General features: G+C 37.0%; 1 protein-coding gene across 3 annotated transcripts in view; it reads right to left on the bottom strand.

Annotated features, from left to right (window-relative positions):
• ARHGAP24 (Rho GTPase activating protein 24) overlaps positions 1-26,469 on the bottom strand; it is a 911,211-nt gene that overhangs the window by 484,987 nt on the left and 399,755 nt on the right. For 2 of the 3 annotated variants that reach the window (XM_002745629.7, XM_035294559.3), the window contains exon 1: positions 17,069-17,475. The exons of the other annotated variant lie outside the window; for it this stretch is intronic. The gene's annotated coding sequence lies outside the window, so the exon portion shown is untranslated. Of the gene's footprint in view, positions 1-17,068; positions 17,476-26,469 lie in introns of those variants that run through there. 3 annotated transcript variants of the gene reach the window in all.

Raw genomic sequence — 26,469 nt, forward strand, 5'->3', positions numbered from 1 at the left:
TGAGGAAGAGAAGAAAAGTAACTTTGGAAATAAAGTGTTTTGACTTTATCTTCTAAGGCTAAATATTGTACTCGTTAGCAAATATTTTTCACAGAGGTATGGATTAACAATTCTGAAAGTACTTTTTGTATAGGAAGATTTAAGCAAATAAGTAAATAGACTGTGGGAAAAAAGAGATACATTCTTTTGTGAATGAGCACTAGTAACACCGAGATTTTTGGTTTCTAAATTCCATTCTTCAGTAACAGAAATCTGGTTTCCTTAGAAAATGATTGACTCATGGGCTGGATCAAATGGAGTACAAGAAGAGTCTAGAGCATCTTGTAGTACCAGAAAATAAGGATGTTCAAAAATGGTGGTGATATAAAGAAAAGACACAGGAGCCACTGTAAAGGGCTTCTAATGGTCAAATGTGGACAATTTGAGCAACAAAATAAATATCAATTGTAATGGATTATAACTCATAGAATGAAACAGATCCTCATGAGTCCATACTGATATATGTAAATAATTGAAAGTAAATAAGTGGGGATTAAGGGAAAACTCTTCCTCGTAGAAGAATTTTTAACTAATAATGGTAGAAAGAATGATGGAAATAGAAAATTGCTATTTGACAAACACCATAGTGACAACTCTTTCAGGCAAGAATGACCAATGAGTACAAAATTAATAGGTGAAAGCATGACAGAAAAAAATGGTCATTTACATAGTATCTCTCCACATGCTTTTGAGTTACGGAAAGTAAACTGGCAACTTTACAGTAGAGAAACCTGGCCAATCTTGAATGAAAAATTGAAGTTTACATCAGTAGTATTTAGACAAATTAACATAATATCCTTCCTGATATGAGGCACTGAAAAGGGAATAGAACCAATTCAATGGTACTCTTACCAAAAATGCACAACCTGACTTTTATTATCAGAACACAAAGTGAGAGACATTCTCCAAAATAACTGGTCACTAGACTTCAACAGTGTCAAGATCCTGTAAGACACAGTAAGACTACCCAGACTGAAGGAAACTAAGAGACATGACAACTAAATGTTGTGTATGATTTCCGTCTGTCTCTTGTTCCAGAAAAACAACATTGGTGGGATAATTGATAAAATTTGAATAACAACTATAGATTAGTTAATAGTATTTTATCAATGTTAATTTTCTGGTTTTGATAACTCTAAAATGCTAACATTTAGAAAAGGTTATATGAGAATACATTTTGCAATTTTTTTGTTTCAAATTATTTTGAAATAAAAACGTTAAAAAATAAAATACAGATTTTGAAATGTCCTGTGATACCGAATAGTGATTCTCTTTGATAGTAAATCTCAGTAGCAGTAAGTATCATTTGTATCATGAAATGTTTTCAGTTTTGTTAACTCATTTGACGATTATTCTCATTTTAAAAAACCTTTTAAGTGACTTGGCATTGTGAGTGAATGTTAGAACAGAGTGACTCTTTAAATATAGGCTTTTAAAAATCCATTATCAAAGTATTATTTATCAAACCAGCTGCTTATCTGGTTTTGCATTTCTATAAAAGCTTTATGAGGATAGGAGTAGAAAGAAGGAGTTAATAATAATTATACAAAAGTTTATTCAAGCAGTTTTCAACAATTAAAGTGAAATGGCTTTGGAGTCCAAAAGAAACAAAGGTATTGACCAGTGTAGCACATCCTGGAAATGTATAACTGAAGAAGAAAGAGGGTCGATAAACACCATGACCAATAATAATAAGAAGGAACAGAGGAAGAAAAAGATTATAAGAAAGTTTGATAGTTAGAGCAAACTCATATGGCAACATTCTAGGGTAATAAAGAGAAAAGGCAAAGGAAAGAAGGAAGGAAAGAAGGGAAGGAGGGAGGAGGGAAGAGGGAGGAAATATGGGAGGAAGGAGGGAAGGGCGAGGGAAAGAAAGAGGAAATAAATAGAACCAAAATGGAAGAGAAAAGACAAAAAAGTGGTTAGAGAAAGAACAGACACGACATTTAACTTCAAAGAGGATGGGGCCTATCACTTCGAATTAGAATAAGAGTAAATAAGCTGGTGATGTGGTCCTTCACTCACAGCTGTCACCTGCTCAGTATAGTTTCAAATTCATTAGAATTCAGAGCATTGAAGCAGCTGAAACTTCTAAGGCAACCTGAGGCTCATTCTATGAGATAGCACAGCAGACACCCAGAGGCGTTAGATGTTCTCATCACAAGACACTTGGTTGACAGTACTCTGGCCGGAGCCTTCCTTGGACTAAGAAACAAGTGTAGATTCAGGGCAACAGCCTAGATAAAAACCATCAGTTCCAAGTCCCCAGGACGTAACTAGTCCACACAGAACCCCTCTTGGGACTCCTACTCAGCATCATTGCTCCCTCCATACAGTCGTGTGTGTGTGTGTGTGTGTGTGTGCGCGCGCGCGCACGTGTGTACAGGCCCCAGGTGATTTCTGGATAATGTCCAAGTTGAAATAGAATCTAGCTGATTTGTTAATAAAAATTAATGAAAAAGTCTAAGAACAGTAAGTGGCAATTAATACCAGAATGGATTAGTTTCTGTTACTTATTTTTGTAATCATATTTCTGAATTTGATATTTAAAGTTTAACACAGGAATTAGCAGAGGAAATGAGAGAGAACAAAACTGTTATTTTCCTAAGGGCTTACTTTAAATGGAAGCATGTACTATATTAGCCATCAATGAGCTAAAAAACATATGATCTAAAACCAATGATTAATTAGGAAAAAGTTATCGACTTAAAATTAGCCCAAGAAAGCATTATTCTTATGCGGTAAATTACAAGACACTTGGTGTTATGCACGATTTTGCCATAATATCCAAGGGGACAAACAAGATAATTGATCAACCTAAAGTAGCAAGTGTTGTAGGAACCCTTATAAATACCAATCGCAGGTGGAAAAAAAAAAGATTCAATCTTGCTTAAATATCAGGAAAGTATAAAACTAAACAAACCTATCATATTAAGCAAAGGCAAATGGGAGTTTGCAGAAAGAAGCATTTGTGTTAAAATAAAAAAAAAAGATATACAAAGATGAGAAATATCTGAGATTTTTTGGAATTATATTGAGTGTTCTATGTGAGGAAATGTTTATTAATAAACTGTACAATTACTAAGGCTTTTTTTTAAATTTTTTATTGGATTTCAGGTTTTGGGGTACATGAGCAGAGCATGTAAGACAGTTGCGTAGGTACACACATGGCAGTGTGCTTTGCTTTGCTTCTTCCCTTCACCCACATTTGGCATTTCTCCCCAGGCTATCCCTCCCCACCTCCCCCTCCCACTGGCCCTCCCCTTTTCCCCCAATAGACCCCAGTGTTTAGTACTCCCCTTTCTGTGTCCATGTGTTCTCATTTTTCATCACCCGCCTATGAGTGAGAATATGCGGTGTTTCATTTTCTGTTCTTGTGTCAGTTTGCTGAGGATGATGTTCTCCAGATTCATCCATGTATGTCAGATCATACAAGCTCTGTTTTTGGGAAGTGGAGGTGGGGGAACAAATCTTTTCAATTCTATCAAATACTAGTTGGTGGCCACTAATTTACCACAAACAAAAAGTGCTAAATCCATAGACCTGCAAGAGGTAAATGCATTATTCTAACAAGAGCTGGGGCTAATTAAAACCTTCCCCAAAGCTGCCAATCAAATATCCCATGGCTGGATTGTTTAACTATAGCTCTTTACAGTCAGAAAACAATGATGCTTCCCTGCCTCTTATTAAAATCAATTACGGCACAAAATTCAGTCTCTCAGAAAAAGTCAACTGGTTCATGTGTGAATGAATTCTAAAGAGAATTGTCTGGAATTTAACAATGGAATACCAGGAAACTGCCAAGCAAACAGTTGTTTTCCAACTCAAGAAAAAGCAATTTACACCTTTATTTTGAACCAATGCTCAGATTTAAGGCAAAATACAACCTGGTTTCTATGAACCGGAGACCTCTGCTGCCTGCCCCCAAGACTTGAAACACAGTCCTAATTGCTCTGGCTACAATTTATGGGTCAACATTGGTATCAGGAATCAATCTCTAATCTTGTAAGCAATCACTAACCTGTTCCCTGACTACCTTGACAAAAAACATCACAAACAATAATTCAGCATATCTCAGACTAATACAAAATATCACCAGTAATTTTTATCACATTCTACCTCAACACGACATATATATTTTTTCTCCCTCTCCCTCCCATTTCTGCCTCCTCCAGGCCCATGGTAATATGACCTTTACATGTCATTTATCTTGCTGAATTATTTCAGCATTTCACACGAATAATATAGCTCATTAATTATGTCATACACTAATTGCTTGGCATTTCCACCAAATAATTTAATATAATTTTATTTTACTTCATGTCTATTTCTAAGAGATTAAGAAAATCTTCATTACATCAAACTAACAGAAAACAGCAGTAAAAACATGCCACTAGTATTATTGCTCTATATTTGGTCCCAGTGTTATTTGCTAAACAAATAAATCCTAACTCTTACAAGCCACTAGTGTCCTATTCTTGTTTGAAAATATATATCAGAAGCACAGGCCCAGAAGGGATACCATTGAGCCATGAGCAAGTGTCGGAAGAAAATCTAAGCATTTAGTATTATTTCTTTTGAGCTACAGAAGTAACCCAGTGTTTCTGAGACTGCATCCTGTATTTTTCAAAGCCTCTTGAAAAGGTATGTGGAACAGCATGCTCTGGCACCCCACAGTTCAGCTGCACAAAGGGCTCACCTTGCTTCAGATGAAGAGTCTGTCTCACCCAGCTGAGCCATGAACTACACAGCCAACTTGCTCTATTTGGCCTCTCCTGTTTCAGGAAGGAGACCCTCTGAGTTGCCAAGCCTCAGTCTCAGGCTTATGTCAGGGAAGCTAAGGATACTCCCTGGAATGTTCCACAAATTAAACAGTCAAGGATGGGACCGCAAACAGAGAGATAATAAAAGCCCTGCACAGAAAGAGCTCTTCCTGTTTCTCAGATTTGCACAGCAGTCACCATCAGCTGAATCCTCTTTTTCTCTCTTCATCCACTCTCTCACTCACCCTCAGTGATTATTTGATTGGTCAAGACAGTGCTTAAAGAGATTAACCAGTTATTTTTTGTTTTTATTTTTACCCTCTGCATGAAACCTCTTAAATGTTAAATACCATCAGACTTACTTATTTGTTGTTTTTCAAGCACATGAAGAGCATAAAATAATGTACAATTCTGATGTGGTTTGAAGACTGAATTAATTGAAAATTGACAGTGTGGAGAATATTTAATTTACATTAAATGGGCCCAAACATAATTAACATTATTACAATGAATATAGAAGCAATTAGTTTAAAAATGTAACCAAAAACAAGTTAAAAGTTACACCTTGATATTAATATGGTATAATTTTCAGCTGCCTTTAGGGTTAATCTAAGCTCCATAAAAATACTTTTAAAGATGTTAGTTACACATTCCCTTTCTCTTTTATTAGCCAAAAAGTTTCTCATCTAAACAATGGACCACAGAAAATCATACTAGTGACTCTTGTCTCAATTTTGTCAAAGATTTTACTAAACTAATACCCTTCTAGATGCAAAGCAGAAGAGGCAATTCATTATATGCATCAGATGTCTTAGGAGAGCATTTAGGTTTAATTCTCTCAGGGAACGCCAGGTGAGAAAGGCTCCTGAGAAATAGGACAGCTGCCAAAATTCAAGAGACTGATCTGCTCATTCCTCACCATGTGTCCTGAGTCAAATCATGTAATTCACTTTGGACTCGTTTTCCAGTGGAAAGATTGGAGCAGAGATGGTAATAGCTGTTTTCTAAGTAGGCTTGTTTCTGAAGTCCTATGAATTTATTCTAAGGGGACCTACAATGCTATATTCCATGTAGAATACATTTTAATTTGTTATTGATAATTTTAATTTGTTATAGATAATAAAAATGAAAGATTATCCAAAAGACTTTTTATTTATATTTCTGTAATTTTAATCTTCTCCTCTAAACTAAATTTTCACCAAATTTATAGGAAAGGTGAGGTTATACATTTCAATTACACCTCTCTTTTCCCACTCTCCTGTGGAGGTGTTAAGACTCAGGTTCACCAAAAAAAAGTTGGGGGAATCAGGAGTTTCCTTTGTGGAAAATGTCAAGGTGGCTTTGGCTTGCTAGGCAACAATTTTATCCATACAACACTTTTCATACCCACAGTATCTCACAGGTGAATAGAAGCAGCAGTTTAAAAAAATACACAGAAGCAACGAAGCAAACCAAGGACTTGACAAATGCAAGAAGTAAGATGGAAGAGAATGGTGAATTTTAAGAAAATGGTCCTGTAACTTAAGTGTTGCCGAAGCAAAGCTCACCTTAAATTTGAAAACATTACAAAGGTTCTTGAAAAGGCCCTGTCTGAGTCATTTGTGCTGAATGAGCTTTATCCTTAGCCTGACCAGAATCTACAAAGCCAAGACAAGTGCAAGGAGGAAGCCAGGACAAAAGTGCAGGAGGACGGACAGGAAGTACTTAGTATACTGTATAGCACTGGTAAGCTATTAGCATTTCTTATTGCAGGGAATGAAATCTACGCATGTAATGCTTTCATCATAGCATTTATTTGAATTCAAGAAATATCTAGTTACATTGAATGGAAACTTCTGTAAGCCATTTCATTAAAAATATGGCTGTCATGAAGAAACTAGTAATTTTGACCTAAAGGAACTATTCCTAGTATGTCCTTAAGTTATATTCGCTCACTGTACTAACAGAACCAAGTTTTTCACTGCTTTTCTTACTGCATCGTCAATACATAGTGCAGATAGCTGAAGGCTGTTCTCTGTCATGCATCATAAACACCAGTTGTCATCTAAGAATAGATATTGTTTGCATTTGTTTTACTGAAACAGCAGAAAGTATGTGACTTCATTTCCAATTTCCCAGATGATCTTACAAATGTAAAGTTAAAACTCAGTCTTTTAACTTAATTAACCAGTTTCTCAATAAGAAAATCTTTTATATTTGAGGAAGAAAAATTCATTGTAGTGACAGACCATCACACACATATTGCAGGGCATTTGGTATCTTGACCCTTGCATTAAATGCCAGTAGCTTCATCCAATCATTGTCATGATAAAAAAGAAAACAACCTCATACATTTTCAAATTCCTCCTTGTTAGGGTATCACATATCCCCTGAAAGCCACAGCTGATGAAAACTATGATGGTACATGAACTCTGTGAAGGAATGGTTACACTAAACTTTATCAATTTATAGCTATGCCTTCCAGATCCTCATTCCTCTATAAAATTATATACCCATTTTTCAGAGCCCTGCCAAATGCATATACATAGCCACTTCTTATCAAAATTGTTCAAAATGGCCAGGCACAGTGGCTCAGGCCTGTAATCCCAGCACTTTGGGAGGCCATGGTGAGCAGAATACTTGAGGTCAGGAGTTTGAGAGGAGCCTGCCAACATGGTGAAACCTCGTCTCTACTGAAAATACAAAAATAAAAATTAGCCAGGGATGGTGGCACATGCCTGTAATCCCACCTTCTCAGGAGGCTAAGGCAAGAGAATTGTTTGAACCCGGGAGGCAGAGGTTGCAATGAGCCGAGATCACCACTGCACTCCAGCCTGGGTGATGAACTGAGACTGTCTCAAAAAAATTATTCAAAAGGAACAAACTGCCATTTGTCAGCGTAGACTTTTCAATGCTGGAACAACCTTAGGAATAATTTAACCCTCTTACTTTATAGGTAAGGAGATGAAGTCTAGAAAAACAAAGTGCTTTGCCTGAATTCTTAGACACTAATTAATATCAGAGGTAGGATTAGAGTCCACATCTTCCCAAATATTTTCTCAATCTCCTTCTCACCTTTCTCTAACCATAGCATTTATTTAAACAAAAAATAAAGAAGGACCTTTTAAAACGTACAGTTAATATATATACCTACTAAAAGCCGACTTTTTAAAAATCAAAGGCACTATTTGTTTAAGGAAAAAAGATGGGAAAGAACACTTTCGAATGCTTTCTAGTGAATCTGGATGCAGTGTTTTCAAATCGGATACTTTTAAGTCTTAAAGCAAATACAGCCCACCAACTATAAGCCAAATACAACAATAAATGACAGCCAGGTGTGGTGGTTCATGCCTGTAATCTAGCACTTTAAAAGGCCGAGGTGGGTGGATCACTTGAGGTCAGGAGTTTTAGACCAGCCTGGCCAACACGGTGAAACCCCATCTCCACCAAAAATACAAAATTCAGCTGGGCGTGGTGGCACGTGCCTGCAGTCTCAGCTACTCGGGAGGCTGAGGCAGGAGAATTGCTTGTACCCAGGAGGTGGATGTTGCACAGTGAGCCGAGATGGCACCACTAAACTCTAGCCTGGGCAACAAGTAAGACCCTGTCTCAAAGAAAAACAAAAACAGTAAATGACATGACACACAGCAAACAAAGGGGGGTGAATGTAATATTATCTCCTTGCTCTTTAATGACATGCAATCAACAAATATCTTAAATATACTGTTTTATTTGAGGGAAAAAATTCTCAGTGCACAAATTTATATTTCCATTTATATCAAATTTTTTTATCATAAATATTATTGCATTAACTGGATTGCCAGTTTCCCATCTGCCTGTGCTTTTCAAAATAAATGTCAATTAATAAAATATCGAGTGCTGTTTTATGAGTTTTTAATAATTTCTAATTTTATATTCATTTAGGCATCAGAACTATCATCATTAAAATGTTTCAAATTGAATATAATTTAGATTCCCCAGGTTCAGGGCTACATACAAAGAATGTATAGTTCTAGAAGGTCCAGAATCTAACTAGTCAGCATCATTTTACATATAAACTAATTGACTTCTATGGGACTTACCCAGCTGCACTATGAGTAGGCAGCATAGGAAAATAGGGACAAAACCTACACAAAATCGAAGTCACACAAACACTGGACAGCATGCTGTGATGAGTTAAAATCTTTAATCAATACAATATCAATGTATACCTTTACTCATTCTTAAGCATTTAGATATATCTGAAGTATCTAGCTTTTTCATGATTTCCAAATGCCACCTTTGAATGATAAGTGGTCCTCAAGCTTAGTGTACATCAGAATCACCTGGAGGCCTTGTTAAAGGCAGTGGCTGGTCCTAGGTTGAGGGTCCTTAGTGATTTGCATTTCTCAGGTGGAACTGATGCTGCTGCTGGTCCTGGTACCACACTTGAGGACTACTCCCTTAAAGGTTTTTAAAACCTTTTTTAAATTATTGTTATAAATAATCAGAAGCACATTTTTCGTTTCTACCCAGTGTATGAGATACACGTAAACACACGCATTAAAACATATGAAACAATTTTTACTTTTACCACATATAATAAAAACTGAGTTTTTTCCATTCATTCTATCTTATTCTATTCCTTTTCATTCAGAAAGAAATGTTGGTCATAAGCCAGTAATTTGATTTTATGACCACTGTTAGATTAAGACCTACAATAGGAAAAATACTGCTTAGGACTCCCCTATTTGTCACTGATTTTAATAATAACTATTAACCTGTATTGATATTTACCAGGTGCCAGACACCCCTCCAGTATTTCCATGCATTGCTCACTTCATAAATTAAAAACTCACATTAACACTATGAAGTAGGTGTTATTCAATGCTCCTCTTTACAGAAAAGGAAAACAGTAGTTAAAATCAGTGAATGCAACCTGCCCGAAGTTGCAGGGCTTAATCATAGCAGCGCCAGGTTAGAACATAGGTCTAATTCCAGAGCATAACAGTAAAGGTTGCTGTCTTGGAGTGACATACTTTAATTTGAATCCCAGATCTACCACATAGTGGCTGTGTGATTTTTGGCAAGCTACTAGCCTCTCTAGGTTTCGGTTTTCCCATCTATAAAAGAGAGATAGGGCTCACGTAGGAACTGTGAGGATTAAATGAGATAAACTATGACAAGCACAGGGCAAAACTGGCATGTAGTAAGGCTTCAATCATTGTCATCTATTCTTACATAGAAAGGGCATTTTTAATTTCCATATCAAACATTGTCTCCTTTCCCTTTCCTTTGGCTTTTAGTTCCTGGTACTGTCTGGATTTGCCTTTTCTCCTGATTTCTTGGCTTCTGGCACTTGTTATCCTACAACCTTGCTTCTACTCTTCCCCCTTTATCCTCCCTCAGTAGCTTGACCTGTTGTGCAGGGGTTCTCAGAGCTCCTCAAGAGACAATGCCTGTGGCTTCTACCTGTCTCCAGGCACAAAGACCCCAGCTCCTCCTTGAAACCCACCAACTTTTCCTAACCCTATAGGTACTGAAAAGTTACTCCACTTTTCAGTGAAGTGTAAGTTGTCACCAATAAATGAAAGCTCTAATCAACAAATTATTTAGAAATATGAGAAAGCAGAGACCTGCTGTACAACCCATACATGATGTTATATACAATCACCAACATTTCACTTTACCATTTCACAACTGCAAATGCATGAGATGACACACATGACACATAATAGGATGTGAAAAACAAAATGACACTGAAGGTAGTATTTGTGTGGCTAAGTCCTGGATTTACACAGTTAGGTTGCAATAAGATAAGATCAGACTCTTTTGACTCCCCCAGATCATCTTGCTGGAAATTCCTTCATATAAGAAATTTTTACAACAGATATTCCCAAAAAAATGAAACAATTACAGAATATTCTTCAATGTAGCTACAGAATTCTCTTCTCTAGGTATGTCCTCAAACAGGAGTGAGATGCACTCCAACGATCCCTCTAATAAATGCATCTTCTCTGAGAAAGACTGGCTTTGAAATCCCATTCCCTATAGCTCATTTCATTTCCGTGTGCCCAGTGAGTTACTGATACCACTAACTCAACTTCCTTCTTTTCTCAGTTGCTATCCCCAAAGAAATCATACTTTGGGTTGTATTTCAGCTTTCCCAAGCCGGGCCTCTAGTCCTAAACTGGGGACCACTTGCCTCCTCTTTGTCTTCACCTGATGCTCACAGTACTCCCAAGACGTATGTCCCCATGTCACGGAATTAAGTAATGGATATAGATAACTGGATCTCTGTGGACCATACCTTTTCTGTTCCCTTCTCACCAGAAAATAGTCTGGTTAAGCTAATCACTACAGATTGATTCAGTAACTGGCCTGTGGTAGATGGAGCCTCTTTACTCACTAGTCAACCTTGGTTGTGGTAACCTATCCCAGGGGTGCCAATTCATCAGCACTAGAATGCTGTCATCTAAAAGACCTTCAAGAGAACTCTAAGGCCAGTTCATGAACATCATATTGAGATCAGGGCTTATCCTATATGCCAAACTCATGAAATACACAGTTTATTATTCTAAAATTCATAATTGAAAAGCATAAGAGGAATGGGACATAGTAAATATGGCAGGGTATCTGGACTCATGCAGATGTGATTTTGATGTTCAAGTCTACATTACCTTGAGTAACTTTCTTTACCTCTCTGAACCTAGACATCCCCATACAATGGGAACAAAAATACCTGGATCAAATAGAACATAGATTACATCTAGAATTACTCATCCAAATTACTACTAGAATCAGAAGTAATGCATGTAAAAGTATCTTACGGAGTACTTGGTATGTAGAAGTACTTTATTCATTAGAGTGATTATTATTATGAGAGTCTTAGATTCAAAGAGAAAGAAAAAAAAACTCAAGACAAAATGAAAGTTAAATTCTCCCTTTGGAGAATTTGAAAAATTACTTTGTTTTCTAAAGGTTCAATTTGGTGGTTTGAAAACAGCCCTAATTACAGCTCTGTCAGCCTCAATTTATTGATAGATTCAATTCGTAAGAAAATACAAAAGGTTTACTCTTACATTTCTCAGAGATTTCCCTATGGAATTCTTCTATACATTTGTGATACACATATTGAAAAAAAAACTCATGTTTGGCCTTAGTATCTACTTTCAAAGTTACTAAAACATAATTTTTTTCTAAGTTTTTTAAAAAATGTAGCATTTTGGAGAAAGGTCATTTTATTTATCAGGCAGTATAAAAGCAGAACCCAAAATGTTTCGAGGAACTACAAAAAAATGACCTGGAAAAAAGTTATTGCTTCCGAAAAACTAAAGCTAGACCATATAAATTTGTAAATATTTAACTAATTGTATCAACAAGGAAAAAACAGTGATGTAATTATTCAATCTGTTTTCATCATGGATTTAACTCAGCTTAATTAGCTTAGTAAACTTATGGGTATCATAAGTGTATTAAAAGTGAGAATAAGATGATGCAAACCATGTCATAGGAAAACCTTGACTAGCATACAATTGAGCATCAAATTAGTTCAGAGCTTTTTGAGTGACAAGTTAAAATGAGAAGCATGGTGATTTCTTAGCCTGTCTTTTTTCTAACCAAAAAAAACCCCACTAGTTAATCAGAAGAGACATACTATTAAAAAAATTTCTAGCAGTCAAGACAAAGAGGAATTTATCATATAAATCCTTATATAAAGAATTTAAAGGACATAACACGAGGTGCCAAGATATTTCTTTTCATTTCAGCTCATCTCTTTTATATTGACTCTCAGTAGAAAAAAAGGGGGGGTATCATATGAAAGCATAATATAATAAAGACATTTGGACATTTTTAACAAAAAGTGTGGAATGTGACTATCATAAGTAAATTTATGGTTACATAAGTTGATATAGAAAGTTTAGACAACTTAAAGAAACTGGAAATTGGACTATTACTCTTAAATATCAATGATGGTAGTTCCAGGCTTTTCAGAGATGCTGAATAAGGAGCAACTTGAACTTTCAATCCCTGGCTACACTCTGAAACACACATATGAATTCTTGATCAAAATATGTATTATCCACATGCTGAATGGCAGGTACGCACGTGACAAAGGTAACATTCCTCTGAAAATAAAATAAGCCTATATTTATTTTAGCCTAAACAGTATGTAAGTCCCTTTCTACATGTTATCAGCAAAAATAACTGCAGACAAAGACAATTGTTTTCAGAAATAAACTTTGAATTTGTCTCAGTGCCCAAATAAGATAAAAAAATCAATATAATAAAGAAACAGTAACATGAAAGAAGGTGTCCCTCTGAATTTCCTCTTCTCTATCCAGCTCCATATTCTCCTTTAATTAAATCTGACTTCCCTCAAGCACTAGCACTCCAGATAATTATTAAATAGCCAAAATTAGTGTTTCTATTTTGTTTGATTAATTAAGACTTTTGCCCATTCCATAAGTAGTGTCTCCAAATTTAACTTCATTATTAGTCCTCACAGCCAAATCCAGGACCTCCCACTGGGATTTCACATATTACAGATTTTATAGTACAATACAAAAAAAAATCGTGGAAAATGTGTATCTGTTATAATTGTTTCTGTTTTCTTTAAGCTCAAGTGTACTTTGTGATCTCCAAGAGAAAAAGATCCTTTCACAGTAGTTTTTCTTTGTCTTTCTTTTGCTTCAGATTTGCAAAAGCACAATATTTCATCTATTATAGAAATTAAATAGGCATGTGTGGGCTGGTCTGGAAAGTGAATTATGTTTTGTAGCATTGTTACATTTGAAAAATGAACTCTGGGACCAAATAGACATTTTTCATATGGATTTTTGGGATATAACTGTCTTCATAAGTTGGAGTTCACCAGTACTTTATTTATTTATAACTTTACTTGCCCATTTATTGGGGAACTATTAACAGATGTCTACTATGTTTCAGACACTGGGCTGGGAGCTTCTATTCAGGTGGCTCCCCCACCACAAATCTACCCGTTGAGGAACTCATAGTAGTTGTTAGAGTGGCCAGGGGAAATACATAAAAATTACTGCAACAATTATTCAAAGTATGTTTGAAATGCTACAGAAGCAGACAAGATGAAATGATTAATTCTTCACGGAATTGGGTAAGTTTTCCCGAAGGAAGTTCCACTGGAAGTGAGCCACCAAGAATCAAGAGGGACTTTCAGGCAGAGGACATTCCAGGAGAATGAATCCATGAACCAGAGATCAGAAGTCTGAACAGTGAGGAGCCCTTGTACACGAAGAGGTAAAAAGAAAGGGCTTGGAAGAGCTTTTAGAAACTATACTAAAGAGTTTAAATATTGTAAGTCATTGGGATACAACGAAGGTTTTAGGAAAAGGAACTTACACAGTTAGTTCTGGACTTTGTAAAGATTAATTGTAGCAATGCCACAGTGGAGTGTAGATGCTGCTTAAAAGCACACATGTACACAATAACCACTGAAAACTGAATATTCTTTATCTTCATCACAATAATCCATTCACTTCCAAATGTGCTTTTATTTAGCTGCTGAAGCCATCAGAACCTTGTAAAATTTGAGTTTGCATAGCAAAGACAGATGGGTTACCATTGTGAAACTTGATGTGAGGCTTCCATTCTTCACATGAAGAACATTAACGTCATGGCTAAGCTGACCATTTAACGACTGTATTTTTAAATATCTTTCTCTATCGGCCTTAAGAGCAAACAGACATCTTTCCATTTTAAATCTCTTCTGCTTTTTCCTCTGTAGAATGCAATCAGTGAAGAATGGATGTCTCATGCTCTTGTTATCACCAACCTCCTCCACACCCACATAAAACCAACTGGGTGGCTATCTCTTCTTACCAGGCTCCAAACTGAGGCTCTACCCACCTTCCCTATCTTGTTTTTCCAAAGCACCCACTTGTACCAGAAACTGAAACATGGCAGAAAGAAAGAACCAGCATGACACAGTTCAATTCATGGGAAAAGAATTGATTTTATTACTTCATCTCAGAGGTTTGGATTTGAGATGAGGGTGATTTTTCTGGCCATAAAATTCACAGAAAAGTAACTACAAACAACTAAGATGGTGCTTTAACACGGAACACACTAAGAACAGGAAACAAATGCATGGCCTGAATTGTACAGTAGCACCACCTGCTTTCAGCCCTGAGAAACTAACCCAGACTCTAATTAAGCCAGAAAGAAAACATTCATCAATGGGCCAGTAGGTCACAGTGAAAATATTAAGGGAACTGTTGGTAAACACCAACAGGCTTTGGCTAAGACAGCAAAATAATCAGACTCAACCACTCATCACCACCTGTTGCACATTCCTCACCCTTCCTGCCCCTCCCTATCCTTCACCCTGGAGAGTCCAAGATCACACAGTAAATAAAACCATGATCCAAGGAAGCTCTTAGAGCTTTGGCCATTACTCCATTACTATCCCCAGCAAAAGTTGAAAGGATTTCCATGGGGATTTCAGCCAAAAACACTTTTACACCTACATCTATGTTCTTGTCTGGAAGAATGCATTGCTATTTGTTCTGCAGTGAATTATTTTTCTAGATAACTTAGTTCTTTCACAGTTACTTTCAGGCTTATATTTTCAAAGTAGTTCATATTCACGGCATATGAAGCTCAGCAGAATGTTACAGAAAAATCACCCTCATCTCAAATCCAAACCTCTGAGATGAAGTAATAAAATCAAGTAATATAGTTGAAAGCCAAGGACAGTCTGAGTTTCAACAGCTCCTTCACATTTAGAAAGAACTACAGATTCTTTTTCCTAGTACCGTACTTCTTCTGTATTCCTTCCACATACCTCACATTAAATTCCAGATCTGAAAAATTCAGTTTGTTTCTTATTTCCACTTAAAGGTCTTCCACCAAGAATTACGTCCTGTGAATGGTAGGATGTTATTTATTTCAAAGTTTTGTCAATATTTCAGTCCTCCAAGATGTCAAAGGTGAAGACCATTCAGTAATGGCTCTAAAGAGAATGGATTTCTGGACTTGCTACCTGAAGGTCAGGCAGTCAGGGAAGATAAAAGGGGGAGTTTTATTACTGAGTTCTCTTAGAAGTTGAAATATGCCCAGAGAAGAGGAAGTATTAAGAAATTTAAAAGGGGGAGTGAGATCTGAACAAGTCTGCTGTGACTTTATGCTTGTTTTCCAGCTTTTTCTAATATATTAATTCTGTGTGTTTTGCTTTACAATGCCCAGTTCAATACCATTATCCATTTTTGCCCTGAATGATTGGTTTTGAGTTCTAATTGGAACTGGGGACAGATTGTCTGCATTTAATCTGTATGTCTATCTTTTTCTCAGTTACTGAGTAAAGCTCTTAAACTCTACTGCAAATATCCCTGGATTCCAATGAATTTGTCTTACTTAGTAAACACAGCAACACATATTGTTTTATTTATGGATAAGCAAAGCTTTAACAACTTTTATATTCCAAATACTCAGCATGATTTACTTATTTCCTCTTTTCAGGGAGAGACGAAACATTGATGTTGTTGAAGGTTAAAAAAAGAGTAACATATAATGTGCTGGTAACAGAAATTACTTGGAGATAATGTTTAATTCAAATGAATTCAACTTGATACAGTCTACAAAGAAGTCTGGGCTCCCTATTACTAGTTGATACTGAAAACCTAACCTCTCTAAGGAATTCAGAGTAACATTATCTTCCTTCTATTTGGGCACTTGTAAAAGAAATGCAGTCTAAATTTTTTTTTTTAATGAGAACATATTACACGCTTATCATTAAATGTTACTTTTTCAAAAATCTAGACGAAAATCTTTTGAGTGGCTTCAAATTCACCAGATTCCTTAACGCTTTCTGTTTACAATTAAATATGTATATATTTTATAATATATATTTATAAATACTTTGAAACATACATTTTATACATATAAAATATATATTTTTACAAACACACATGCACATATATAATTAAAACCTTTCTCTGTGCGTCTGTTATATAGGGAACTCCGGTAAGTCACTAACGGAAACAAACTGGGAAGGGGAGGATGGATACTAGGAAAGGACATTGAATTACACCAAGAGTTTTTATTAATTATATCTATTTTTAAAGCCAGAAACACTACCAGCCTGCTGTCTACCGACACAAACATGAGCGCGCGCGCGGACACACACACACACACACACACACACATGCTACAGCAGCCTGGGATTCCTGCGATCCCTCCCCGCCCCCAGCAGCCCCCTCCCCTGGCTCAGGCAGCCGCGTCCGTCCTTCCTGCGCTGGCTCCGCGCACTCCCTCGCGTCTGCGTCACCTACCCTGCTGAGAGCTCCAGACTGACGCGGGACCGGCTGCTGCTCCGAAGGAGAAGGCTCCCGGGACCAGCAGAAAGAAAATGCAAAGAAAAAAGGAGGTAATGAGGCTCCTTTACTTCCCACTACAACGGGAAGTGTTGAGCCCCATACACTGGGCTGCCCCGCAGCTCGGGTTTCGGAGGAAACAGGCGGCGGAGAGAGCCGCGCCCGCGCTGGGACGTTGGGGGATTCCCCCAGCCGCCCAGTCACCCGCGCCAGGCCCCTCTCCGGTCCCCGCAGCAGCCTTGACAGCTCCCCTTGTCTCCGAGCCTCTCCGGAGCCCTGCTGGTTTCTACCCGGAGCTGGGCTGCATTGCCACATGCACTTGAGAAATCCTAGCAGTTGCGCAAAGAGTCCCAGAAGTTAGAAAGGGTGATTGTGTGTGAATGTGTAAATATACAGTACAAGAGGCTGGAACAACTGAGTGGGGCCAACCCTCAGACACAGCCCGAGGTTTCAGATTTCATTTGGCAACTGGTAGCTTCACAGGACTCGAGCCGCACTACAGGGGAGGCCGGCAGGAGCCCCGCCCTCCCAACGCCTGGGTTATCTGAGAGCCTGAGCCACACCGCCGGGCGCCCCCCCCGACAGAATGCGCCCTTCCTGGTTCCTCCGCATCTGGCATCCCTCGTTCCTTTCATGTGCATCATACATACTTGTTGGTCACAGATCCGGGGCTGTGGACGCGAGAAGGTTTGTGAATGTATGTCTCCTACCTTCAAGGAGCTCTCCCTTTCCTTGGCCAAACCCCACACACCGGTTTTACTTGCTTCTACCAACTCTCTTATATCGCTAAAATTTTATATCTCCAATCAGAATTACCTGGGCCATTAAACCAATATTCCCGGAAATTTAGATGGACGCCCTCCAGTTAGAGCCTTAGAGAAATTCAAAGTATAATTACTTTCTTACTGTGGTGGTTTAAGAACTCTCGGAATTATACAATATGGGACAAAAGGACCGAGTAGTAACCATTGTTTTGATGCAGGCCCTCTCTTCCCACAATCACTCAAATGTCTGTTTCAAACTGTGATCTTACAGTTCTGGTTACCTAGCATGCTGAGTTCAATTATTTTGAAAAGCTTTGTAAGGATCTCTGTTTTAGAAGATCACTAACAGTGGATCACTCCTGTAATCCTAGCGATTCGGAAGGCCGAGTCAGAGTCAAGAGGATCGCTTGAGCCCAGGGGTTTCCGACCAAAATTGACAAGATAGTGAGACTCCTGTCTCAATAAATAAATAAATAAACAAACAAATAAATAGTTGGACGTGGTGGTGCATGCCTGTAGTCTCAGCTACTCTGGAGGCTGCAGTGGGAAGATCCCTTGAGTCCAGGAGGTCAAGGCTACAGTCAAGTATAATTGTGCCAGTGCACTCCACCCTGGGTGACAAGACTGAGACCCCATCTCAAACAATTAGTACTACTAAAAACAAACAAACAAACAAAGAAACTCTGTTTTAGAAATCACGAGATAACCTTAAGACACAGAATGGGGGTGTCCTCACTAGGGATCTCCAGTGAGAGAAGGATATGGAAGAAGAGCACATGTTTCAGAAACACCAAAAATAAAAGGCCGAGCAGACACTGATACGTTTTTCCTTTTTATCTTCTTGCTCCAAGTTCTTGGAGAAACCAATCTACCCCATCCCATGCTGAGGTCCTACTGTAAACTTGATTTTCTGGCAGGAGAATTCTCAGCCCTTTAATAAATCAAATTAATTTATGTGGGGGAAATAATTGCATTTCATAGTTCCCTTAAAATAAAAGTGCATGCAATTCCTAAGCCAGAAGTAATGTGGCTTATTTTCTAATTGGTGGGAATAAATGACCATCAACCCACATGGCCTCACTTGTTCTAGGAGTACCCTGGCAGGTGAAAGCTGATGGGCAGTTTCAAATAAAAGCTGGACAATGATAACGTTAACCAAAACGAAATGTGCATACATTTGATAGACTCAAAAGCCTCAGGAAGTCAAGTGCCAATAATTATGATGATTCAAGATTGGGATTTAAAAAAAAAAAAAAAGGAAACCGTCATGTCAGTAACTTATTTCAGGATCTAACAAGTATTACCACAGCAGGTTAGTCTCAAAGTGATACAAAACTGAACTCCAGGATGGTTACTGGTAGTCCCTAGCCCAAAAGATTAAGACACACTTCTGTCTCCACCCTTTCCAACTGATAGCACTTCATTGGTGTGTGTGATATGTGTTATTATCTTAAGCTAGCAAGTACCACAGAAGGAGAAGAAGGTTGTCACCTGGGAATTAGACAGTTAAGAGGATAGGAAAGGAGTTATACCCACCAATTCAAGCCTCTTCTTCCCCTCTTACTTATCTGCAGAAAGAGATGGACCATTGCATTCCTTTTCTAGAAGCCGCTTAGCAAAGAATCTGTGACAAGAAAGTATAACCTGAACTAAAAACTGTGTGGTTGTTCCCTGGCCTCTGACTATACTATTCCTCTCTTGTTGCAGATTAATTGGGACCAGGAGACATCCCATATATGTATTGTAGCATCTTTAAAGGAGAGAAAAAACTCTTAAACAAGACCCTTGAAATCTGATTCTAATTGGAGGGGAATGCTGTTGTGACTGATACAAACTCCGGGGAGGTGGTGTCTGTCATTCAGCTCTCTGGGTCTCTGCTCAGAACTTGCCCAAAGGATTACTTAAAGCTGAGTTTTACCAGTCAACCTCAATTCTGAGTTAAAGGTGTGCTTCAAACAAACTCTACAAAACCCAGAAATGATTCAAGGGTGAGGGTACTTTCCAGGATTTTCAGGCCCTAGACACCTTTAGGAGAAAAGTCTATGAAAGGTCAGTATAAATGGCCTGCAGAGTTTGAAGGACTTCAGTATTTATAGGGAGGTTGTGTAATACCTCTAGATTCCAGAGACCTAGAAATGAAAGAAGAGGAGGAGAGAAGGAAGATAATGGCTATACTACACTTGGACAAGTTGTTTGAGTATCCGTATTGCCAGAGTCAAGGAAAGAAACCCCCTCCATAGACAAAGCCCCCAGGACACTGATTCTATCAGGCCATTGTTTCAATGGAATTTAGTTAGGGAAACTTCAGCCAGTGTTTCTTACAATTACTTCATCTAATATTTAAAATATATGGGTCAACTGTTATTATTAAAGAAGTATGGATTAAAAAGTATTTTAATGTACTTCACTAACTTAAAAATTGCAAAATGTTTTCACCAGATTCCAGGTCAGATTCTTTGAAAACCTTAGCATAGAGTAATTCATTGTCATATTACCCAATTGTCCATTAATATCAGATACTGGTGCTTTTTGATTATGTTTTCTTTTAAGAAAACATAAATTCCTAAGAGGGCAAAAGACACAGTAACAAAACTGAATAGTCAAGATTTGCCAAAATCCTAACATTTTCAACAAGCTCTCACCAACAATGCAGAATTTGTGTGGGTACTGAGATTTGGCAAGATCTGATTTCAGGATTCAGATAGAAGGCTGATGCTTTTTAAAGCATATCTGTTTCTAAACATCTGTTTTTGTTTTTTCTTTTTATTTCCTGGTAGAAGTTTCTTTTCTACAAAGTCCAGCTTTGTCTGAGCTAAGTAAGGTGGAAAGAGATTGAGGGAGCTTTGTGCCCACCCTCTCCAACACTTTGAACCACATGATTCAGGGAAAGATGTATTACTGTTGTTAAAATGTCAGGGAAGGATCAATCCAGCTAAATACCTCTAAGTAAAATAATAAAGGAGAGAAAGAGCATGATAGAAAACTCTACTGTGGCCATGGGTAATCCATGGCCTCTATAATTCTAATGCATGCCTACTAACAGTCAACAGCTTTAAAAATGAATCACAGTGTGTGCCCATGCAGATCCTGAGAGGAGCTTGGTATCAACCATCACCTCACTTTATTTGAATTGACATATTTGGGGTCACACTCCCTCATCCACCAGACCCCCAAAGTAGATGGTACCAAAAATATCAATGATTACATTTACTTTTAAAGTACTGTCTATTGGTTTTTGTCTAATTACAAAATTAATTAGCTCAACTCATGAAACTTGGAAGCTACAGAGAAGCTTAGAAGAAGAAATTTAAAACTGCCCATGATCTCCCCACTTAGAGATAAGTAATAATATTTTGGATATGTCCAATATGTCCAATTGTTTTCTTACCTCTGTGTATGTGCCTATTGTGTACAATGATTTGGACCGTATTACTAACCAAAGCAAGATCCTTTGGCCTGGGCCTACATTCAAACCATAGTTTCCTTGGGCTGGAGTGCAGTGGCCCGATCTCGGTTCAATGCAACCGCAACCTCCCCGGCTCAAGGGATCCTCCCAGCTCAGCTTTCTGAGGAGCTGGGACCACAGGCATGCACCACAAAGCCTACCTATTTATTTATTTATGTATTTAGTAGAGATGGGGTCTCTACAGGTTGCCCAGGTTGGTCTCAGACTTCTGGGCTCAAATGTCATTCTGTCTTGACCTCCCAAAGTGCTGGGCTTACAGGCATGAGCCACTGCTCCCAGTCTCAAAATGCTTCTTTTTATGCTGTTTAAACCTAAATGGAGGAATTTGCTGGATTCTGTTAAAGAATTAATCTCTTCCTTCCCTGATAGGCAGATTTTCTCCAATCAGCTCTCAGAGAAAGTTTCTGCTTTATACCTGCAGTGGTCACTTCTAAATCTCTTGCTAATCTAGAATATCCTTGTTCTTTGCTGACTCACAGTTTCTCTAAGACAACCTTTAACATGCAGTCATTCAGATTTTACCTCTCCACATTCTCGATCCTTTCTCTACTCCCGCATGAGTACAGGCATACGTGTGCGCATGCACACACACACACACACACATACACACCATGAACATTCATATCATACATGCATACCCATAAAGTGAAATATTTCCCCAAACATGCAACTGTTCCCTTGTGGACTCAACTCTTAATATAATACTGAATGACACTTAAAATATTTAGAAATCTAATTGTATCTGAACAACAGCAAAATGGGCTTACTTTCACTACACATTGCCATTTTGTAGATTTTATGCGTATTCTCATTTTGGAATCTTCTAAGTTCGTTAGAAAATTAAATACTTGCATTGAAATAACAACATTCTTCTCCCAAATATTATTAGATAGTCTTCCTAAGTTACAAGTTCGACTTTTAAAATCATTTCCTATTGCCTTATACTCAAGATAATAGAAAGCAAGTTATCAATAAGTTCTTCTCATTCATAATTCATGTGTCTAATTGCATTGTCATGTATATTCCAAACCTTATCATCTGTATAGGAAATCCTCATTTCATCCTATGTTCATTATATCCCAAGCTCTTTAAATAATGGATCTTTTTTGCATCCATTTCCATTATTTTCACCTCTGCATTCTCTGCTTTATCTCATCTCAGATAATTTGAAACTTAAAGAAAAAAACATTTACCTCATTGTACATTCTTATCCCACTGATAAAAGAATACTCAGTGAAGATACAAATCTAAGCTGTTAAAACTGCTAAAGAACTCAGATACTAGGCATAACTGATCCCATCCTTGATCAAATGTTGAAAATTGATCAACATTTGAATGGCTAACTAGAAAATTGGAGCTAAGGTCATTGTTTTAAGTCATCTAAAACCAACTAGATTATTAAGACTAAAATGTTTTATTATTATAGAGTGCAGACAGGACCATCAACTTATTAAATTATCTTCCATAAAAACTAGATAAGAGAGTATAAATGAATCAATATGACTCATCCAAACACATTAATAATGATAAAATGAAAATATTCCTTATAATTATTAATGTGACTTTTCCATACGTGAAGTGTTCATTGAAGCAGCTGTGAAAAATTTATCCTTATTTATACTTTGCAGAAGAGAGAACAAAGAGAAACATTGTATATATCTTATTCACAAGCAAAGCTAATAAATGACAGAGAAAATGTTTGAATTAGGCTATTCAAGTACAAAGTCTGGATTCTTTTCACTGATGTATCAGCAGCAGCATCTCCCTATACAAATAGGGACAGCACAATATCCCTTTCATATATCACTAATATTGGCCAAATGTTTGAAAATACTTGTTATTACATTCTTTTGTGAGGAGGAAGATTTTCATTCTCCTACAGACCAATTTTAAATCCCATTTAAAGTATTAATTTTAATGTCCTACACTATCAGATCTTTTATTCAACTTTCCAACCAATAGCAAAATTAACTGCTCTTCTTTTTCTTCATGCTCACTATCTGTGAGAGGTGCTAATGAACAGTGAATTGGCCAAAAAGCCAAGAGGAGGATCAACAAGTGGAAATAGTAAGTGGTACAGATAATTCAAGAACTTGAAAATTAGTCTCTCAATACTAATTTTGTATTGAGAGTGTTGTATTCAACATCTTAAAACTAAGATCTTAAAGTGAAACTAAAAAAAATTGAAATTATAAGCTTGGCTTTTTAAGACATAGTAAAGATAGGCTGAGGCTGATTATGTACGAAGTAGTGTTGGTGATAACTAGTTCCTTAATATTTGAAAAATGACCAAACATAAACTCCCTGAAAAATCAATAAAAATAATGAGATTTTTGAAAGATTTTCAAAATAAACTAAGAGGATATTCCAAGAAGATAAATATTAAAGGGAAGTTCAAGACATGGGGTTTTGAGCAAACAAAAATAGGACTACAAAGTTATTGTCCTCTCCTTCTTTTCTTCTCCTGAGTTTGTGTTTGAACAGGAGAGCAAGCAAGCTTTGCAAAGGCTTACTTTGCAAGAATGGGGAGGTTAGGCTGGATTGTAAGATGAAAATCAGCTGGGGCTCAGGCTGGGGCGAGCAAATGGTAGAGTTTCTAAATGCTGAGCAATTTGTCTTGATGTCTTCAATGGAAGATTTTCTTCAACCTTGTGTGCCTTATTCAAGAATAGACAGGTGAGTAAAAGAGGCTTCTAAATGGTAATTATGAGGAATAGTCCCAAGAGTTGGAAAGTGAGGCACCAGAACTTCAGCCTAATGTACTGATGCATTTCAAAGAAAAATAGTGCTTTTGGATAGGATATTAGATGATTCCATTCAAATGTTCTCTAACTCAAACTGGGGGAAACGTATTCTAAATTCAAGAAAATGAACTGTGTCTAGATGTGGTGGCTCAGTACTGTAGTCCCCACTACTTGGGAGGCTGAGGTGAGAGGATCACCAGAATGCAAGAGTTTGAGGCTGCTGTGAGCTAGATTGTACCACTGTGCTCCAGCCTGAGTGACAGAGTGAGACCCTGTCTCTTAAACAAAAAAAGAAAAGAAAGAAAATGGATTGAAAAATCAAAGGACAGAGAATGAGACCACCTTTGGGTAGCCTCATAAAATAATTTTAATAGAAATATAGAGAAAGCTTCTCCAATCTGGGTTGGGGCATGGGAGTGCTCAGCATCTGTAGAAGCAGTCAGCATACACAGCAAGATTAATACCAGCTATTCCTTCAGGTTCAATCCTGCTGCAGGTGGGGGCCCCCAGGTAAGGGAGCAGACAGCAGCACTGAGATCTGTGATGACTTCCAGGGAGAAAACATAAGCTGCTCAGTATCCTGTGAGGGGAAGCTAAATGGGATGGGGATTTCCATCAGTCCTGCAAGTTGGAGACTTGGAGCTTCAAGTTGAAAGCCTAGACTTTAATCAGTTCATAAACATTCATTATTAATGTAAAGTTTACCCACATCCCTGTCTAAGGTTTTTTAAACTGCTGTCAATACTCAAGTATTATCACGAAGAGTTAGAAGCACATAGGCTAAGTAGTTAAGCCCAATCATGGTAATTCCATAAAGCAGAAGAATATTGGGAGAAATGACCAAATTCAAGAAAGTAGCTGATTGTCAAATATAGGGATGCTTCCCTTACACAGGCACAAAAGTATGCAATACCTTCTAAATGTGAATCCCAGTGCTAGGTGGAGAATAAATTCAGATTGGCCTGTCTCTTCAAGAAATTTACGTTCTATCATTAAGAATAGGCGAACAACAAAGATTTAAAGTGAATTTTCCATTTTCCTCTAAGGTAATGGAGAAATTATGTTGCAATATGAACATTTATTCTTGGCTAATATCTAGCCTCTGAAAGTTACTAGCATCATTTTCACAGCAAACAAAAGACTTATATTTTATATGATAATGTTATATCATTATTTTAGACAGACTCCAGCAAAGATTTTAAACAGCATGTGAAGATATTTTGACATATTTTACATTTTTGCTCATTTGTTGTTTCAATTCTCAACATATTGCTATAAAAACCAGAATACAGTGGCATATTTAATATGAAAATTTCCCACGTGGGTTTTTCTTGGCATCCCTCACACAGAATCTCTGGTTTTAAACTGTACAATGATATTAAAAATTACTTTTATAAGAAGGAAATCTAATCATAGTATCAAATCTTCCAAAAATCAGTTTATAAACATTCAAATAATTTCTGGATTGAGCATTGCCCTAAGAAAGCCTAACACAACAACAACAAAATCTTTTTATTTTAACATTGAGCCTTAATTGCTTATATTTCCACACTTATTTCAGCCAAAAGATGACAAGATATATAGAAATATAATTTGTAGGCTTCAAAGTGATTCAGAGTTATTTATTTTTTCTACTTCTCTTTTGTTTTTTGAGGGGATTATTGTAAATGCTTCAATTTCATTAGGTCTTAATGAAATTACTTTTATAAAACAAAAGTTTAAGATTAAGCTCCTTATATGTATAAATTGATTTATTAACACCTTATAAGGAGTGTCCCATTGGGTTTAAAAAAATTAGAATCAAATGGTTACTAAAATAATAAATTTTGTATATAAAAATATATTAATTTTAAATTTTTGAGACTAAGGATTTTTGTTACTTTTTACATATAAAGAAAAAAATGATACTAAGCTGTTCTTTAATATTATTACTGAAAAATGCCAACTGTAGAACTAACATGCTTATCTAAATTTAACCTTGTCTAGGTTCAGTTTCTTTTAAAAGGTTATCATATTCAGAGGTTATTTAAAATAATCTCTAAACATAAAATACAACAGGCCAAAAATTAAATATTGTTAGTATGAGTATATGATTAATTGAACCATGTTATATGAATGCTGACTTTATAAGTACTGGTTACGTTTCCTAGGAACTACAGTTATTATAATCTACACAGATAAACCCATTAATAGTAAAAAGGTTGAATTTGCATTTTTATCGAGGTAGATTAGTGGCCTATGATTGCATTTTTTATTTAATAACTACAGGGATTCCCATGAAAATGCCTTATTCCAAGGTGAACACATTGTTCTCAAATGTAAACCAATAGTCTATGAACACATAGCTTTGTAACAACCTTGGAAACTATGACAAATTTATGTAAT

Source organism: Callithrix jacchus, chromosome 3 (assembly GCF_049354715.1).
Source record: "Callithrix jacchus isolate 240 chromosome 3, calJac240_pri, whole genome shotgun sequence".
Lineage (NCBI taxonomy): Eukaryota > Metazoa > Chordata > Mammalia > Primates > Cebidae > Callithrix > Callithrix jacchus.